Below are 9090 nucleotides of genomic sequence, written 5' to 3' on the forward strand. Positions count from 1 at the left end.
TGACCTTTGGTAGGTCTGTTTGTGTTTGCATTTCTTTAAGCATTGGTTTTCCTGCTTCATTTCTTACCAGTGGCATCTATTCTAGAGCCTTTAGCTCTGTTGGTTTCTCTGTTTGTGTTCCAGATTCTATCTTTTTCTTTGTATCCACTGCCGGTTGATCTATATTTCTTGTTACCGGAGGCTCTTTGGCTATATCTAATTTATCTGTTGTATCTTTATCTACCACTATGTTGATCTTCTGAGTATCAACTTTCATAGTATATAGAACTTCAGGATTAGGATTATTATCCTCTGTATCCATGCTCTCAGCTGCTGGTTGATCTTCAGTAGTTGTTGATTTTACCAGTGGAGTATTTAAAGGAGGTGGGGGTAAGTTGTCTCTAACCTTGATACTTGGTGGTCCACCAACTTTACCTTTCCCTTTGTCCTTCTGATATACCTCAATAGGCTTGGGATTCCTATATTCTTCTTGTTTTTCTTATTCAACCAAAAATATGTCCCAACTATTTTCTATTTCCTCTGAAACCTCTATAACTCTACCTACCATCAGTGAAATTTGCCGGTGTGCAGTGGAAAAAACTATCTGGTTAGCCTGAGCTATCAAATCATCAATTTCTTTAGGTGAGTTTACCGGATATACAACAAGTAATTTCTCAATTTTTATTTTCTTATCCAATTCTATCACTCCTTGCCTTCTGGCCTCAAGTCTTTTGTATAAGTCATCAGGAATTTCATTTAAGACTTGCAACAAAAACTTTTTTAAAATGTCCATGTGTAATATTACACTCTCCTCAACTTGCCCTTTCTCATCATCCAATAGGGTGTCATAAATTTTCCCTATGTTCTTCAGTTTTCCTTCCTCTGTGATCTCATTTAACAAAATTTCTAGAGGTGCCAGGTCAGTTGTTGTCTTTTTCTTTTTCTTTGGGGTCAGCTTCTTTTTAGGTGTGACCTTTCTAACCAGAGATCTCACAGCTTGTTGCTTCTGCCTTGTCCTTCTAGGTGAAGGAGTGGTTTCCGGTGAGGGGTCTCTTTTCCTAACAACTCTTTTGAAAGTTGTTGGCATATCTCCTTTTGAGAAAGTACCTACCAGTGATAGATGAGCTTCAGGTTGTTGGGCTGCCAACTCATCTTCAGTTATGTCGGTTTTCTTTAATATATCTTCCTTTATGGCTTTTGCTTGTCTAGATCCTTTCCTCACAACTGCCTCAACCTTTTTCACTCTCTTCTTAGATTGAATTTGACTTTCTATGGTCTTAGCACTACCAAATACTTCTTCCTTTGGTTCATTGGGGGCTTCCAGAAGTGCTTTGGCATAGGTTTCCACTATGTGGTCATCTGTTTCATAGCCAATTTCTATTACCCAAATTGTCCTAGGGATGACTGCTTCCATCCATATTTCATCCTTTTTGATTACAAAACATATATCATCCTTGTATTTGTTGACAATTTCCTGTGATAGTCTGATTCTTTTGTTCATTCTGACCTTTAGTGCTTGAAAATACTCATTGATACTCTTTTCCTTGTTTTCACCCATGTTGTTGAATAAGTCTAATAATTGTTTTCCTACCGATATGTCAAATCCAAAATCTTTAAGTCCTATACCAGGAACCTGTTTTGTTATATGTAGCATTAAGCATACAAGTAGATTTCCAAATCTAAAGGTTCCTTTCTTATCCTTCTTGATTTTGCCTAAGTTATCAATCAACTCATCTTTTAACCATTCACATACATCAATTTTCACATTTTCTTTTACCATATCATGAGCACTCTTAATGCATAAATTGGAAACTGAGTTGAGTCTATTTGCATGAGTTGCTTTGTACCCTAAAATCATGCTAACGAATCTAACATTTATATCAGTCACATCATTAACCCTTAGAGACCTTCTGTCTGATGTTGCACCAATTAAGTTCATTACTAGGTCATTGGAGACCTTCTTAGTCTTGTCGGGTCTATTACTAGTGGAAGGTAACCCTATTACTGCTTTCACAGCTTCCTTTGTAAGTTTGTGAACTGAATCAAGCCAAAAGAATGAACCATGTACCCTACTTAAAACTATCCTAATCACTTCCTTGGGAAATTCAGGAATGCAGAGGATTTCAGTGAATCCTAGGGTTTCAACAACTTTATATTCAGGTTTTACATTTTTGGAATTGTCACATATAATAGTCTTATACATGTTTTTAATTTCTTCATCTCCTAATTCCTCTATGTTGCAATGGATATAGATTCTAGGATCTTCTGCATAAACAACTCCTTTTGGAATTTGGGAAAAAGCACCTGTATTGTCATCTTTCTTAGCTACCTCGGGAACTAGCTGAAATACGGGCCTAGGGAATTTTATAACCTCGACTACTGTAGGGTTTGCTATGAATTCAGGTGCAGAGGAGGATGCCATGATGATAAATACCTTTTTCTGCCTTTGGATGGATTGATTGCTGAAATGCTTTGCCTCTTTGCTTGAAATGCCTTAGGTCTGAAGATTTCGCGCTCTTCGAATGTTTGAATGCTCGGTGAAGTGAAATGGAGCCAAAACCTTATTTAATAAAGTCTTTTCCACTACCTACCACATTAATTGCTTGTTGGTAATGTATTAGCTTAACTTTATTTGCCGGTAATGAGTGATTTTCAACTTCTTTTCTCTAACCGAGGAAATAATAGCACATGTGTCATTAGATTGCCAAACCCTCAAGATAATTTTCTTCAATTAGATGAAGAACTTCCTGCCGGTGGAGCATTGCTCTGTCCTGCCGGTGGAGCATCATATTGTCCCGTCGGTGGAGAATTTGTTGGTTCTACTGGTGAAGGAGTATTCCCAATATTTAGATCAGCTTTTCTAATCCATTGCTTTGAGAATTCTTGCTTAACCTCTTCAACCTTTTCTTTACCTTTCAAGCTAGTACTTTTGTTGTCTACCGGTGTACCTTTACTTCTACAAAATTTAGCAATATGACCAGTCTTGTTACATGCATAACAAGTTACATTATTTTTCTGAATAGCTTTCCCATAACCTATGCCGGTTTGTGTTCTGTATTGATTTGATAAATGTCCAAATCTTCCACAAACATAACATCTTACATTCATTCTGTAGTTTTCAGAGTTATGACCAATTTTGTTGCATTTGGAGCATTGACCGATGGGAGGATTGATATTCTGATAATTCCTAGATCTACATTCGTTTTCCCTATGACCATATTTATTACAGTTAAAGCATTTTCCATTAAATTTGTAAGTATTAGGAGGTCTTACCGGTTTGCTATGATCCTGAGTATTTGCAGTACCAGATCTTTCTCCAACTTCAAATCCAATTCCAGAAGTGTCACCTTTGGGTTTTTGATTCTTTAATAAGGTACCAAGTTCTTCTGAGCTTTTCTTGAATTTTTCTTTGTGTTGATTTGCAGTTTCCAATTCCCTTTCCAAGATTTCTTTTTGTCTCATTAGTTCATTCGAGTCATTCTGAGTATGTATCAGATCTGTCTTCAACATGTCATTTTCATAGCTAAGTCTTGTGTTCTCATTTGCTACATCACTTAGTCTTCTGGTCAATTCTTCTTCATTCTTCTTCCTGTCCTCAATCTCTTTGCAAAATCTCATAATCATATCCTGCATTTCATTTTTTGTTGTCATGATCTCTTGTTTCAATTTGCTTATCATATCATTAATTGATTCCTTTTCATCATTCTCATTTTGCAATTTTTCACAAAGTTCTCTTCTCTTATTTCTTGCAACAGTAAAATTTTCTTGAAGTGCTTGAATGATATCCTGAGCTACCCTTAAATCATCTTCTAATTTGACATTTTTCAACTTCTTTGTATCATAGTCAGTAAGAGCTCCTTCAAGTTGCTTCATCAAATTTTCCATCTTTACCGGTGTCAAGATCTTCCTCAAGTTGTTAGGCTTTTTAAAATAGAGGACCAAGCTCTGATAACAATTGTTAGGGTTCCCACAGATACTAAGAGGGGGGGGTGAATCAGTATCTGACCGGTAATGAAATTTTCTTAAGACAGAACATGCAAAACATAAAGTAACATTATACCGGTATGCAAGAATTAATGTAATTAATAGAATCAAAAACATCCACATGAAAAGAACACCATAACACAAGATGTTTAACGAGGAAACCTAATGTGGGAAAAACCTCGGTGGGATTTGTGACCCACAATATTCACTTACTGGCCAATAAGAGAATATTACTTACAATAGAGGCCTGCACATGCAGGAAGGCCAACTGCCTAGAGCAGACTGCTCAATAAGAAGTCACACTGACTTACAATGAGGATTATGCAAATCCAATATTCTGTACTGCTTTACAATAGCATCTTCAATGCTAGATTCAGTACCGGTTCTTGCTCTATTCTTTACATATACCCTTGACCTATAATTCGCACATTAGGTCTAGCTAATAATTTTCTTTATGCTTCTATCCATATCTTACAAATGTCTACAATGATCTCTTTTATATACAAGAGTCATTTTACAATTTTCCAAGTCGGCTTTTACAATAATAAACAATATTACATATCAAAAATCCTATCGGCCTTTGTGCCTGTATACATCTTTTCTTCTGTGCCGGTGTACATCTTTTCTTCTGTGCCAGTCTAGGTGCTGGTGTAGAGTGATCTTGTTGATGCCGGTACACTATCTTGCTTGAATAATGCTTTGCCTATATAATGTCTTGCCAGTGCCATAGGATTGCAAGGTTGCCTGCGTAATGCTTTGTCGGTATAATGTCTTGCCGGTGCCATAGGATTGCAAGGTGGCCATCAATAACAAAACCTTCAATCACACACAATGTCTCATTGGAGTGTCCATATGCCAACATTAACTGGGACTGTAATCAGGCATGGTAGATGCTATCTTTGGCAGTTCATTATTCTGGATTGTTGTCCATTTATCTTGAGGTGGTTTTAACCTCTCTGTAGTCAGTGAGACTCTTTTGTAATGAGCAGTACACTCTAAGCAGTGTGCCTTCCTGCATGTGTAGGCCCCTCATTGTATCACATACTTTCTATAGAAGTATCATCTAACTGTGGGTAGGCTTCCCACCGTGGTTTTTCCCTTTCTATGTTTTCCACATACAAATCATGGTATTATGTGGTATAGTTTCTTTGCATTGATTAGTTGTTTAATTGTTAAGTTGTATTGTTTATCGGTATCCTATTTCTTCTTTACCGGTACTTAATCTAGTTAAAGGTTATTAAGTGGATTAATTGATATAATTTGCTACCAACTGATTCACCGCCCCTCTCAGTTGTTCACCAGTTATCCTAACAATTGGTATCAGACCTATTATACATTCCGACACTAATGAGTGGTGCTACTTCTCAAGGGGAGTAGTCAACTTTGAGATTCAGGGAATTACATTCTTGCTTTGATATTTATGTCATATTTCTGGCATTGATGTCAAAGGGGGAGAGATAGTGATGTGAAAAATTATTTCAGAACTTTACAGGGATTTCATTCACAAGAGGAGAGTTATTGATATTCAGGAGATTGTTGGTTGTCTTCTACAGGTGGGGACTTGTTTGGCATTTTTTGGTACTTAGATGTTTTTCACATCTAGTATTGCCATCAATACCAAAGGGCGAGATTGTTGGCATTATGGATGAATTGATTATGTGCTACATTGATGTTTTGTCATTGATCTCCACACTAGCTATTATGGTTGGTTACCAACATACATGTTTTGGTTACCAGTAGAAGATCTAGTGTTACCGACAGAAGAGACTATCTGTTGGACACTTTCGACATGTTTAGATCAATGGAGTATGTTTGACTTATGTGTTACATGTTCCTTGAGAATGTTTTGGTTAGTTGGTATTGATTTGGTGATTGAATGCTATCGTACACTCTTGTAAACCCTTATCAGCATTGGTTTAAGGTTTAACCCATAGAGATTTCATTGAGGAATCTTGACATGATGCATAAGTGGTGTTGGTGTGGCTTCTACATGGATTTTAGGATGCTGAAGATGTTCTTTGATCATGCTTCAAACAACCTGAAGACATTGCTTTAGCATGGTGGACCCAGAATAGGTCTTGTGCCTATCTAGGTTATGGACTAGTATCATGTTAACATGTACTCTACACGTTACCGGGATGTTTCAGGATGTTCTATGGATTGGTTATTGTTGCTTTGCCCTTAAGCCGACATGGCATATCATTGTAATATGGATTTATGTAATGATCTTATTGTAATATCTTTTAGGTGGATGACCTAATTGGTTTAGGCCTTAGGGTTGGTATAAAATGATGTAAGATCTCATTGTAGATCATGGGGATTATGTGTCGTGGTCTCGGAAAGCAATATCATATGCGAAGGAGATTTGGTTGATCATAGGTGATCAAATTGGGATTAGGGAAGAGGTCAAAGGCCTCTGGTATTGAGCTTAACTGGGATTATAATCAGGCATGGTATATGCTATCTCTGGTAGTTCAGTATGCTAGATTGTTGTCCATTTATCTTGAGGTGGTTTTAACCTCTCTGTAGTCAGTGAGACTCTTTTGCAATGAGCAGTACACTCTAGGCAGTGTGCCTTCCTGGATGTGCTGGCCCCTCATTATATCATATACTTTCTACAAAAGTATCATCTAACTGTGGGTAGGCTTCCCACCGTGGTTTTTCCCTTTCCAGGTTTTCCACATACAAATCATGGTGTTATGTGGTATGGTTGCTTTGCATTGATTATCTGTTCTATTGTTAAGTTGTATTGTTTATCGGTACTTAATCTGGTTAAAGGTTATTAAGTGGATTAATTGATATAATCTATTAACAATTGATTCACCCCCCTTCTCAATTGTTCATTGGTAATCCTAACAATTGGTATCAGAGCTACTATTCATTCTGGCATTGATGAGTGGTGCTACTACTCAGGGGGAGTAGTCAACTTTGAGACTCAGGGAATTACATTCTTGCTTTGATATTTATGTCAGATTTCTGGAATTGATGTCAAAGGGGGAGAGATAGTGATGTGAAAAATAATTTTAGAACTTTACAGGGATATCATTCACAGGGGGAGAGTTATTGACATTCAGGATATTGTTGGTTGTTTTGGGAGACTTGTTTGGCATTTTTTGGTACTTAGATATTTTTCACATCTAGTGTTGCCATCAATGGAAAAGGGGTAGATTGTTGGCATTATGGATGAATTGATTACGTGTTGCATTGATGTTTTGTCATTTATGTCAACACTAGCTGTTATGGTTGGTTACCAACAGACAGGTTTTGGTTACTGGTAGAAGATCTAGTGTTATTGATAGAAGAGACTATCTGTTGGACACTTCTAGCATGTTTGCATCAATGGAGTATGTTTGATTTTATGTGTTGCATGTTCCTTGAGCATGTTTTGGTCAGTTGGTATTGTCTTGGTGATCGGATGCTATCATACACTCTTGTAAACCCTTACCAGCATTGGTTTAAGGTTTAACCGGCAAAGCTTTCACCGAGGAATCTTGATAGGATGCATAAGTGGTGTTGTTGCGACTTCTACATGGATTTTAGGGTGTTGAAGATGTTCTTTTATCATTCTTCAAACAACTTGAGGACATTTCTTTAGCGTGGTGGACCCAAAATAGGTTCAGTGCCTATCTAGGTTATGGACTGATATCATGTTAACATGTACTCTGCACGTTACCAGGATGTTTCAAGATGTTCTATGGATTGGTTATTGTTGCTTTGGCCTTAAGCCAACATGGCATATCATTGTAATATGGATTTATGTAATGATCTTATTGTAATATCTTATAGGTGGCCGACCTAATTGTCTTAGGCCTTAGGGTTGGTATAAAATGATGTAAGATCTCATTGTAGATCACAGGGATTATGTGTCATGGTCTTGGAATGCAATATCATATGCGAAGGAGATTTGGTCAATCATAGGTGATTGAATTGGGATTAAGGAAGAGGTCAAAGGCCTCCAGTATTGAGCTTAACCAAGACTCTAATCAGGCATGGTAGATGCTATCTCTGGCAGTTCATTATTTTGGATTGTTGTCCATTTATCTTGAGGTGATTTTAACCTCTCTGTATTCAGTGAGACTATTTTCTAATGAGCAGTACACTCTAGGCAGTGTGCCTTCCTGCATGTGCAGGCCCTCATTGTATCACATACTTTCTGCAGAAGTATCATCTAACTATGGGTAGGCTTCCCACCATGGTTTTGTCCTTTCCAGGTTTTCCACATACAAATCATGGCGTTATGTGGTATGGTTGCTTTGCATTGATTATCTGTTTAATTGTTAAGTTGTATTGTTTACCGGTATCTATTTCTGCTTTACTGGTACTTAATCTGGTTAAAGGTTATTAAGTGGATTAATTGATATAATCTGTTAACAACTGATTCACCCCCCCTCTTAGTTGTTCAATGGTTATCCTAACAATTGGTATCATAGCTACTATTCAATTCGACACTGATGAGTGGTTCTACTACTCAGGGGGAGTAGTCAACTTTGAGATTCAGGGAATTACATTCTTGCTTTGATATTTATGTCAGATTTTTGGCATTGATGTCAAAGGGGGAGAGATAGTGGTGTGAAAAATAATCTCAGAAAATAATTTCAAAACTTTAGAGGGATATCATTCACAGGAGGAGATTTATTTATATTCAAGAGATTGTTGGTTGTCTTCCCCAGGGGGAGACTTGTTTGGCATTTTTTGGTACTTAGATGTTTTTCACATCTAGTGTTGCCATCAATGCCAAAGGAGGAGATTGTTGGAATTATGGATGAATTGATTATGTGTTGCATTGATGTTTTTTCATTGATGTCAACACTAGCTGTTATGGTTGGTTATCAACCAATAGGTTTTGGTTACTGGTAGAAGATCTAGTGTTACCAGTAGAAGAGACTATCTGTTGGACACTTCTGACATGTTTGGATCAAAGGAGTATGTATTATTTTATTTGTTACATGTTCCTTGAGCATGTTTTGGTCAGTTGGTATTGACTTGGAGATCGAATGCTATTAGACACTCTTGTAAACCCTTACTGGCATTGGTTTAAGGTTTAACTGATAGAGCTTTCACTAAGGAATATTGATTGGATGCATAAGTGGTGTTGGTGTGGCTTCTACATGGATTTCAGGATGCTGA

This window comes from Cryptomeria japonica, chromosome 7 (assembly GCF_030272615.1).
Source record: "Cryptomeria japonica chromosome 7, Sugi_1.0, whole genome shotgun sequence".
Classification (NCBI taxonomy): Eukaryota; Viridiplantae; Streptophyta; class Pinopsida; order Cupressales; family Cupressaceae; genus Cryptomeria; species Cryptomeria japonica.